This window comes from Colobus angolensis, unplaced genomic scaffold, assembly GCF_000951035.1.
Source record: "Colobus angolensis palliatus isolate OR3802 unplaced genomic scaffold, Cang.pa_1.0 Scaffold295, whole genome shotgun sequence".
NCBI classification, from domain to species: domain Eukaryota; kingdom Metazoa; phylum Chordata; class Mammalia; order Primates; family Cercopithecidae; genus Colobus; species Colobus angolensis.
The window spans coordinates 1,331,176-1,343,407 of record NW_012116210.1 but is presented as its reverse complement, the minus strand read 5'-3'; positions in this window follow the sequence as shown (position 1 = coordinate 1,343,407).

Below are 12,232 nucleotides of genomic sequence, written 5' to 3'. Positions count from 1 at the left end.
CTTCCTTCCTTCCTTCCTTCCTTCCCTCCTCTTTCTTTCCTTCCTTCCTTCCTCTTTCCTTCCTTCCCTTCTTTTTCTGTTTATTTTGGAATAATTTTCAATTCACAGCAAAGTTGCAAAGATAGTACAGAAGTTCCCATACATTTCTCATTCAGTTTCAGTTTCCCCTAATGTTATCATTTTACATTTCTGTGGTACTCCTTTAGGTTTTAGGTATTCAATCCCTTGAGGACTACAGCCTTCTTGGCCCCAAACTTCCCTGGTATTCCTCAGGGAACTATGGGTGGTGGTGGTCCTGGCTTGAAGCCTTAAGAGCTACGTTTTCTGTTGGTTGTAGACATGTCTGGGCTTGTCTAGAGGCCAATGAGGCCAGACTTCTAGGGAGTGTGAGCAGGAGGGACTGACAAGTCCCTTAGGAGAGTGGGAGAGAGTGGAGGTGGAGGTGCCTAAATAGTTGGTATGAAGGGCAGGGTTGGTGTTGGAAAGAAGGAGGTTTTGAGCCCAGCAGGGAATGTCTTTCGGGAGCACACACCCTCTCTGGTGGTTACAGGATGGGGCTGGACTCAAGCTCTGTGAAGGACAGAGCAAAAAGGCTGGAGTGCTCTGTGAAGCACACTCGGTGGAGCATGGTCTGAGGTGTGGGTGAAGGGATGTTGTGCCTTTGAGACACAATGAGCCAGGACACCGCGGCCTGAGGTGGGGCCAGACCACCTTGTTTCTGGATGGAGCCGGAGCTCTGGGGACATGGCTGTGGCAGGAGACAGACTCCAAACAAGAGCCCAGAACATGATTTTATTTAGCATGAGTGAGCATCTTTTGGGGGACTTCCTGGAAAAGAGCTAGGTAGAGGTGGTTGTGTTGGGGGTGTAGGGGCAAAAGGTGGGATACATTTCCTCACCCATGGTAAAGGTCACATCCAACGCCCCTATAACAAAAGACAGGTTAACAAGAGAAAAGCATAATGAATTACTTAATCAAAGTTTTAGGTGATGTGGGAACCTTCAGAAACGAAGACCCAGGGACCCAGGGAAATTGCCTGTTTTTATGCTTAGGTTGGTGATGAATGGACAGTCATGTGGAAGTGTGGTTGGACAGAGGGGTGTGATCTAATGGTAATGAACTGAGCAGGGACGCCCACAAGGCCTGTCCAGATTCTTCCTTAAGCTAGGAGTCTCTGTGGAGTCTTCTTTCCTCCTGGGTATGGGGCTGGACCCCTCTGGAATGAGGATCTTCAAGGGAGAAGGGAGTGACCTTAGCAGTTTTACAGCTTGCTTTGGGGGAAAGGGGCTCTAGTTTCTATGACCTGCCTTGGGGGAGAGAATTCTGGTTTCTAAATGACTCACTTTGTAGGAGAAAGATGGGGTGGGAGACAAAATAACTAAAGAAGATCAGAAAGACCTTTCTGCTGAGGCCCTTCCAATCTCCTTTAGTTCAAAGTACTCAGTGTGCCAAGGCACCATATTTTGGGATATTATGTTCTGAGCCCCAACAGGAGTCACAAGTTGCCTCTCAAATTCTGTGTTGGTGCTTTCCTTGGGACCCTGTTGTACCCCCATGGCAGATATGGCTGGGAAAATATGAGTGACTCTTACGTCTGGACACGTAGTGAATATTGTTGACTAACTGCTCATCACCCTCTCATGTGAAAGAAAGTCCCTAGAGCCCAGGGTCCAAAGAGATGAGCTGGACTTTCGCCTGGGCTCTTCAAATATGCAAGTCACCCACTGAGACAGCTTGGCACCTGAGAGATATTAGCAGACAACAGTGATCTGATTCCAAGACTCTTGGGCTGAGAAGAGGGGCTTCCAAACAGGAAGATGATGCTGTGTCTCATCCAAGGAATGATCTTGAGAAGTGGTGTGGTTCGGTGAGTATCACCCTCAGGAACGAAAGCAGAACTGAAGAGCTTGAAGGGGCTTCCAGAGACCATCCCAGGGAGGAGCCAGTGTCAGGAGCCTAAGAACTTTGTGGCATTCTGTGTTCTCTATGTTATTGTCTGTTGCTTAGTGGGATCTGTGGGCTTGTCTTTGAGGGCAATAAAGGGTTGGGACACAAAGTCATTCTCAGAAGAAGGAAAGCCTGGAAGGCTAGCCATGGGGCAGCAGCATGAAAGAAAAGAAGTCCCTGGGCCTGGGAGGGAAAACACCCACTTAGGCAAAGAAGTGACCTTGGGCTTCTCTTTCTTGGTAGGAGAAGGGCTGTGTGGTCTGTAGCAAGTCAGTGAGGGTTGGAATCCCTACATCTGCTCCCAGCCTATTCATTCCAGTGATTTCTGCCATCTTGGTCAAGGACACCACTATCTCTTGGTGTCCCAGGCTAGAAAGCCATGTCGTTTTTGTGGTGTGTCCTTCAGTCCATAATGAACAAGTTTGTACTGAGGGTCAATGGGCTGTGCACTGTATTGAGTGTTTTATAGTTTTGTTTTGTTTTTTTTGCATTTAATCCTCATAATAATCTCATGAGATGTGTTTCATTGCTCTTATTTTACAAATGATGAAACTTATGCTAACTGAGATGTAGTAACGAACTGAAACTTAAGCTAATATGCCTGATGCCAACGGCCACATTCTTTTCATAACCTCATGCTGCTTCTTAGAGTTCTCTGTGTTTGTCATCCCTACAAGATCAACATTTCTGGCCACACATGGTGGCTCATGCCCGTAATCCCAGCACTTTGGGAGGCTGATATGGGTGATCACTTGAAGTCAGGAGGTCGAGATCAGCCTGGCCAACATGGTGAAACTGTGTCTCTACTAAAAATACAAAAAATAAGCTGGGTGTGGTGGTACATGCCTGTAATCCCAGTTACTCAGGAGGCTGAGGCAGGAGAATCGCTTGAACCTGGGAGGCAGAGGTTGCAGTGAGCCGAGATTGCGCCACTACACTCCAGCCTGGGCGACAGAAGGAGACTTTATTAAAAAAAAAAAAAAAAAATCAGTGTTTATTTAGGAATGGCACCACCACTGCCTGCCTCAGAATCACCTGGCCCGTATGTTAAAAAGACTCAAGGATCAAGTCCAGATCCATGGAAACAGAGTCTCTGGGAGTCGAACCCACACCCTGCCTTTGTGGCAAGCTCTACAGGCGATTCATTCATGCATAAGACCTTCTGTGTGACCGATGGGCATCCCTAAGAATCTGGAGACTTGGCCTGATTTCTAGAATTGAACTCAGTAGTCTTCGCACCTGCTCCGTATCTTGTTGTAAGGGAAGAATGAAACAGATGAGTCATGGATTGACACTTTATGGGTGGCTTCTTGAAAGTGAGAATAGTCAGAATTGAGCTGCAGGGTCACTTGGACAGCAAACCACAGAGCAGTGGGCCATATACCATCTGGAGACTGTTTTTGGGAACCATTGTCACTGTTTAGAAAAGATGTTACACATGATTGAGTTGGATTTTGGGGGTCATTTCTGTGGACTTCGGTCCACAGATGTGACTATTGAAAATTGCTGCTGTGTATTGAATATTTATTATCTGTCAGATGCTTTGAAATTGCAAAGTGCTTTGCATGTATTAATATTGTCTAAGAGCCTTATAAGTTGGATATTAACATTATTTGCATTTGGTTGTTACAGAAACTGAGGCTTAGAGAAAACGCCTTGAGTCATTTACGTAAACTCTCATAGCTCATAAGTGTTGGAGCCAGAATTCAAATCCAGTCCATGGCACTTAATATTCAGTGGCTGTCTGACTCTACCCTAGGATATCAAGTCTTGGGCTCAGTGAGTCTGTTTTTGGATAGTTTTGGTGGAATAGATCAACCAACCCTTTAGCCAATTGGTGCTTTTCTTTTCTTTCTTTCTGTTTTTTTTTTTTTCTGACAGGATCTCTCTCTGTCATTCAGGCTGGAGTGCAGTAGTATGATCATGGCTTATTGCAGCCTTGGCTTCTTGGGCTCAAGCCATCTTCCTACCTGAGCTAGAGACTTTGCTAGATGCTGCCAGGGGCCCCACAGGTTAAGGGGAGATACCTGCTTCTTGAAACTCCTAGTGTAATTGAGAAAATCGCTCTTATGCAAGAAACTGTAATGACTCAAATGCGCTTGCTGGGATTTTTGCTCTGTTGGCCTGTGTGTATGGTTGTGTGAGTGTGTGTATATGAGTGTGTGTGTACATGTGTGTGTAATGGGGAAAGGGTGATATGAGAAGAGGCAGAGTGAAGGGGATGGGGGTAGGGGAAGAAGAAGGGAATGGGGGTGGGGGAAGAAAAGTGATATGGCTACAGAACTTGGATCAGAAGGCATGAAGAACTCAGCGTCCTGCCTGACTGGCGAGATAAGAGAATTCCATGTGGAGGTGATATTTAAAGTCAAGCGGGAAGCACGTTCAGACTATCTGGGGAGCTTTAAAACATACCAGTGCCTGGGCCCTACCTAAAGATACTGATTTAATTGAATGAGGCTGGGGATTGGAGATAGACATTTTCAGAAGCCTCCGTATGACTCTAACGAATACTTGGACTGAGAACTGGGCAAATGCATGCTTTTCCAGTGTCTCATGGCCCCCCCGTTCTGAATCCTAGCCACAGATCTTTCAACAGACTTCCTGGTGCTGGCTCTCCTTGTTCTCTCTTTTGTGTGACCGAGAGGCCAGATGACCACATATATGCCTAAGAGGAGAGGCCGCCACCTGTTGCTGTAAATCTGGTGCAATTTCATCATCTCTTTGCCCCATGTATTTTCAGTATCTTATAACTACGTCTGAATGATGTGTTGTTTTTTGCTTTGTAGCAACTCATAGGGTCACGAGGGGACGTGTGCTGTAGTGCTTCTGGAGTTTTTACCTTGTAAATATAGACAGGGTGAGTTTACTTGTTGCGATGATTACCTTTGATTGTGATAGACCAGAGCAAGCTTTCACTTGGCTCATCTTTCCTTAATTTGTTGTTGAGAAAGACTTTCAAATAAATCACTTTTGTAAAGGTTGAATGAATCCTAACCACTTCAGGGAAATTGCCCCTAAGTGGGGGCTTCAGGGAGGTCAAACCTGGAGGAAACGATCAGGAGTCTCTCTAAAGTTATCAGAACGATGGAAAATCTGGAAGGGAAGAGCTTCATAGATATACACTTTATCACTTCCTCCCTCCCCGTCTCCAAATATATATATATATATATATATTTCTGAACCATTTGTGATTACATGCAGACATCCTGGTCTTCTACCTCTAAATGTTGTAAAGTGCATTTCCTGCAAACAACATGTTAGGGCAGCAGTTCTCAATCTTGGTTGCACACATTAGACTCTCATTCCACATAAGAATCTTCTGAGGAGCTTCAAACCAAAACTAAAAGCCAAAAAAAAAAAAAAAAAAATCCAGTCCCAGTCTGCACCTTGGAATGGTTGAATAAGAGTGGCTGGGGCATGGGACACAGTGTTGTTTTAAAGCTTCTAGATGATTCCAATGTGCAACCACAGTTAAAAAACTCTATGTTAAGGGATAACAGAGGCTTAAAACTTAAAAGGACACCTCAACATGTTGCAAGGAAGAAAGGGGAATCAGGAGCCCAGGTTGGGGAACTGTCATATACAACAGCTTTGGAATGTAATGGTTAAGTCCAGCCGGTTCCAAGAACTCAGCTTAGCCTTAAGAAGATGGCCAATCTCCAAACATCCTTGCAATCCCAGTTCATGAGCCATTGGCATCACGCGGCCCAGGGTACATGTGAGAACTGATAATGAGAGCAGCCCCCCGATTCTCCTGTTCTTCTTGGCCCAGAAAGAAAGGAGAAGGGACTTCAAGATGACCCTGATTCTCTATGCTGTCTCTCTGCTTGTCAGCGGTCCAAACAGAGAACTGCCAACGAGGGTTAGGAGAGTGCTGGGGGCGGGGAGGACATGATCATTTTTCAGGGGATAAGCTGAGAGAGCCTGGGCTTCTGCATTCATGGTTCTGCAAAAGGAAACAAAGCAGCATGGATAAGACTCAAATCCATTGTCCAGCATCTTAGGCAAGCAGGTGTGAGATGTTTGGTCAGGATGTGAGCCATCAGCTGGAAACACTTAAAAAAAAGTTTTATATTAAAATACTTTCAAACTTAACAAAAGAGTTGGAAAAATAGTGTAAAGCAGGGGTCCCCAACCCCGGGGCCACGAACTGCTACCAGTTTGTGGCCTGCTAGGAACTGGGCAGCACAGCAGGAGGTGGGGAGCAGGCGAGTGAGTGAAGTTTCATCTGTATTTACAGCTGCTCGCAGTGGCTTGCATTACCTCCGAGCTCCGCCTCCTGTCAGATCAGTGGCAGCATTAGATTCTCATGGGAGCTCACACCCTATTGTGAACTTAGGCATCTAGGTTGCATGCTTCTTATGAGAATCTAATGCCTGATGATCTCTCACTGCCTCCCATCACCCCTAGATGGGATCATCTAGTTGCAGGAAAGCAAGCACAGGGCTCCCACTGCTTCTACATTATGGTCAACTGTATAATTACTTCATTCTATATTACAATGTAATAATAATAGAAATAAAGTGCACAATAAATGTAATGGGCTTGAATCATCCTGAAACCATCCCCTGCCCCTGGTCCTTGGACAAATTGTCTTCCAGAAAACCAGTCCCTGGGGACTGCTGGTATAAAGAACTCCCATACCATTCACCCAGGTTCACTAATTGTTATGTGAACAGAAGAATCAGGGGGCTGCTCTTATCATCAGTTCTCACACATACCCCGGGCCGCATGATGCCAATGGCTCACGCAGGATTGCAAGGATGTCTGGAGATCGGCCATCTTCTTAAGGCTAAGCTGATTTCTTGGAACTGGTTGGACTTAACCTTTACATTCCATTGTAATGTGTTATGTATGTGTTATGTTATGTGGTTACCACATTTGCTTCCTTGCTCCCTCCCTCTCTGGATGTGTGTCTGTATATACATTTCTGAACCATTTGAGGATTAAGGGTGCACTCTTCACCCCTAAACACTTCAGTGTGTGTTTCCCATGAACAAGTGCTTTGTCTCATATAACCACGGTGTTGCAGAAATAAATGAAGACCAATCAAATGAGAAAAGCAAAGGCTGTTTATTCAGAGCTTGCTGCGGCATGGGAGTCAGCACCATCACGTGCCTTTTGGCAGAGACTCAAAAGCAGGCAGAGGAGTGGGAATGCTTATAAAGAGGAAAACAGGAAGGGTTCAGGTGGACAAAAGGGTTGGCCTGGGGAAGCTGAAGGCAGCGAACTAGAAGCAGGGTGTCCTCTATGATTGGTTTTAGGGGTGCCTTTCTGGCTTTCTCTGGTTGGTCCTAAACTGGAAGTGGGAACAAAAATCAGGGAAGTTGTCTGTTCCTAACCAAGTCCTGGCCATTTTGAGTAGACTGTTACAGAAGTTATTGTTTAGCCTCCTGGATTGTCACTAGAGATAGAAACCTGGCTTCCTGCAAGTCTGAATTACAGCAGGCTGGTTTTCTGGGCTGGTTATTGTAGATAAAGGGTTGGTTTCCTGGACAGGCTTCTGCAGCTTGTGGGTCAAAGTTCTATTTTTACATATGGTCTGGCCATTGTCCATTTGTATCCTGAATCAGTACAAGGATCATGTTCAGATTTAACTTTGGTATAATGCTGTGATCTAACAGACACTCCATAGTTGAATTTTGCCAGTTGCCGCAATCATATCCTTTACAGAAACTTCCACTCCCCTCCTCCAGATGTAATCAAGGATCATGCACTGTATTTGTTTGTCATGTCCCTTTAATCTCCTTTAATCTGGAACAGTTCCTTAGCCTTTGTTTGTCTTTCATGACACTGGCATTTTTGAAGTGTTCAGTCCTGTTGTTTCTGGTGGGGACACTGTTGAAGACACACATTTGTGAGCTGATGGTGAAAATATGTTCACAGCCAGTGCCCCTCTGGACCTTGCTCCTCGAGTCTTGTCCAAGAGACTCTGGGAATTGTTTGAGTTTACGCAGCGCAGGTAACTGGATAATCAGCCCTTCATGGAGGACACAGAAAGTCACGTCTACATGCAGGGCAGACAGGAAGCTTGTAAACAGAGAGTGGTACCCACGGTCATGTCCGTTAGCAGCTAATCCCCTGCAAGGCCAAGAGACTTTGTAAAGTATGTTTTGGTTCCAATTTTGGAAATATGTTCTTTCATTAGCTCAGCCCTCTGCTGCGTTTCACATACATAGACACTGGGTTTTTCCCCTTCTTTCCTTTCCTCCTTACCTCCTCCCTGCTCCAGTTTCCCATTTCTGCAAAGACACCAGAAACATTTTCCAGGCCCTGAGGGGAGAGGGCCAGGGTATTGTTTTTGCAGGATGGGGTATGGTGTCCCTGTACGATGGAAATGGACCTGTGTTTTTTAAGAACATCAAGACTCAGAGAAAGTTTTGTTTTGAGCCTGAATGACTTTGAGGGCAGGCCTGACGCTCTGAAAACATCCACCTCTTAGTCACTCCAAGCTGCTGTCGAAGAGCGATTTCTGGGTCTGTCAGTAGCCTGGATCATAGTTAAAATCTCCTTTATCCTCATCCCTCTTAATACTCCGAGCAATAACAAGTTTTTATTTATGGGGGATTGAACGAAAATAAGTTTGCCGTGTGCAGCAGTTACCATTATGGTGTTTGGTGTCAGATTGTCTGGCTAAGTCTTTGCTATCAAACCATGTGTCCCTGGGTAAATTGCTTAATCTCAGGTTCCTTAGCAGTGAAATGAGGACACTAGTAGCTGTTTTGTAGGGTTAGAGTGAGGATTAAATGTCATGATAACTGATGACATTTAGCAGAGTGACTGGCAAATGATAGGCACTCATTGAATGCTAACCATTACTGTTACTTTGCTTATCACTGAAGTGGAAAGCTAAAATTCATTTGCTAACACTCACTTTTGGTGATCATTGTGGAAGGAGTGTGGGTTTTGTGTTACGCTGATGTGGATTTAAATCCCGGCTGTGCCCATCACTGACTGGGTGATGTGGGGCAAGAGAACCTTTTCTGAGCCTCAGTGTTTCCTATCTGTAGAATGGGAATGGTACTATTGCCTTTGCAAATGTGTCGTGAGACCACAACAAGAGAACCCATGACTCCGTCCTGCATCAGCACAGAGTGCAGAGTGTATGCTGAATAAAGGCACCGGTTAGTTATTTTCTTCATTTCTCTCCCCCTTGATCCCTTTTGGCCTCATAAAGTGAATCTTATTTCTGGAACAGTAAAGGGAATGGCTATTTTGACACATATCAGGGCAGTGATGAAAGTAGAAGTCCTTAGGATCATTATTACTCTATTTACCATTTAATAAGCAACCGCAAAGGTCTTAAAAGCTCTCATTAGGACAGACTTTTTGCAATTTTTATTTAGGCCCAGCCAAGGAAAAAGTATAAAATGGGAAAAATGAGTTTTTTTGTGCCTCATTCATTCCTCACTTTCTTTTTGGTGCCTCCAAACTGGGGGTTCAGAGCCTGATGCTCCCCATGGGCCAGTGTGGTCTTCGGTCGGATTCCTTGCCTCTCTTGAGACAGACCCCATCTTCTAAATCCTTCCCTCTTTACCACCCTGTTTAAATGACTGGTCTTTTGTGGCATCCTTTAGGACCTGTGGGAAGATGTGCAGGTTAAGCTGTGACCCAAGGGGTAATGGGTAATAGTTGACTAATGTGTCACTGCTTTCAGGGAATGTGTTTATATCTTAAGTAGAGGCATTTAATCTTGGAATCCTAGGTATTTTAGGGTGAAGAGAATTTTTCAAGGTTTGTTCTCTTCCTTTTCCTGTGACAGTCAAGACCCCACAGTTAGCAGTAGGACCTGGGTTAAAAATTGGGTCTTCTGATTTCCAGTCAAGAATTCTTCTAGTCTCAGATGTGAAGGTAGGTGATTTGGAAAGTGGCTTTAGTCAGAGGGACTGATTTAGTGCTTCTTTCTCCTCCACCACAAGCCAGAGCCAAAGGCTGTGATGTTCCTTGAATGTAAACCACCGTCCCAAATGTGCTAGAAATGTCTTGGGAGGATGAGTCTCAGGTTTCCATTTTTTCAGTTTAATTTTTGGGGTGGTTCTATTTTCCAGATTTAAAGAATAAATATACATTGAGTTACAGAAAGGCTACTTTTATTCCAAACTCCAGACATATTAATTACATCTACATTAAGAATTAATTATTTTTTCCTCAGTACGTGCGTTCTCAGTACCTGTAGGTGGTAGTACCTATAGCTGCTCTGGGTCTCTCAGCCTGCCTGGTAGAAAGAGAGCACATGTATTTCTTTAACCCTTTCATCTCACTGCCAGGTGAATGAAGCTTCCACTAGCTACGCTGAGAGATTACCTCTATGAGGTCCCCATTAAATAGCAAAATTGGAGCCCGAAGGATAATAATAAAATTACCACCTATTAACTCTATGGAAAGAATGAATTATGAGGTTGGTGAGGCTTGGGAAGGGTCAGAGGGAATGGGAAGAAGCAGGGTGTGTTTTGATGCAAGGGGTGGGTTGGTAAAAGAAAGTTCAAAGAAAGAGGAACAAATACTCCAGAGCCTAAGTTTCTTCCTGAACAATCCCCCTCTAGATGGGGAGCCTTAGTTTGGGGAATAATGAAGGGAAAGAAGGGCAACATGGTGCTAGAGAGCAAAAGGAGGAGAGAAGTGGAACTAAAATTAGAGTTTGGAGAAGGTTGAAGTCAATTTCAATTCAGCTCCTTTAAAGTTTGCTAGCATTGACTCTGCATTTGAAAATTCCAGGCCTGTCACTAGAAGACCTAGCAAATGGCCACTTAAATAGTACTTGCCTTTTTGGACTGGCTGTGGGGAGAGGTGAATAGTCCACCAATAAACTCCCAGAAACTTTTTTTTTTCTTTGTCTTGTTCCCAAATAAACCTTTAAGCATGAAAGAACACACAGACCTAGACAGGATTCACGTTTATCTAAAGCAGGACTGTGGGAGTCCAGTGCCTGGAAATCAGGTTTCCTATCTGAGGGCCTCAAATAAACTCTTCCCTCAAGGTGACTGGCCATAGCCAGAGTTCACGCAGGCTGACCTGCCCTTTGAAATTCTGTCTGCAGATAATGGCGGAGTCATGGGGCCTGTCTTACTGAAAGAATTCTGTTGTCTGTGATATAATCCAGAAAAATCCCCAAGGTGTCGGATGAGATTTGCCTTTTGGAGGAAAAATATAACAAGGATTATAACACATTTCACATTGTATTTGAAACACAGATCTTTAGTCGTGCACTGCTAGATATTTTAGGATTCTAAAATTAAGAAGATGATTAAGTCTTCAGGTTCAGTTTAGACTTAACTATATGGTTAATGAAGATCCAGGCACCACCATCTCTTCCGCTGAGCTTTTTTATTGACAGGGGCTTTTCTTAACCCTGAGGCTCAACCAGATTTGAGGCTACAAATAGCCAAGACTGGACTGTCAGGGCCTCAAGTGACACAGGGTGAGGGAAAGTTTAAATGTGTATGTGTGTTGGTTCTCTAAGTTGAGCATCTGCATTATAGTTTTAGTACATGATATCAGAATCATATGGAATGCATGTTTAAAATCCTTGCATAAAATGTTCCTGGGCTCCACCTCAATCCTACTGAATCAGAGGTTTGGGTGGGTAGGGAGGTGATCTAGACATTTATTTACTTTTTTTTAGTTTATGTGATTTTAATACACAACAAAGCTTGCTTTTAATGAGACTCAGATCCCAAAATGTCCAATATTTGTCTCTAACCAAAATTTCGAATTTTTTTTTTTTTCTTTTTCTGAGACAGAGTCTCTCTGTGTCACATAGGCTGGAGTGTAGGTGGTGTGATCACTGTTTACTGCAGTCTTGACCTCCCAGGCCCAAGGGATTCTCTGATCTCAGCCTCCCACGTAGCTAGGACTACAGGTGCGGGCCACCATGCTTGGCTAATTTAAAAATTTTTTTTTGTGGAGATGGAGTTTTGCCATGTTGCCCAGGCTGGTCTTGAACTCCTAGCCTCAAGCAAGCCTCCTGCCTCAGTTTCCCAAAGTCCTGGGATTACAGGCCTGAGCCCCTGCACTTAACCCCAGATTTCAAATTCTTAAGAGAGAAAGACTGAGTGACTTTATGTTCCTATTATCTCTTGCTGAATAACAAATTACCCCAGAACTTGGTGGCTTAAAAAAATTGTATTTGATTTCATAATTGGTGGGTCAGAAGTTTGGGCGGGACTTGGCTAGGTAGCTCATCTCTGCTCCATGCAGCATCAGCTGGGACTTCTGAACTGGGGCTGCTGAACTAGAGCTGAAGGATTCACTTCCTGGATAGCATAGTCACATGACCAGCAGGCTG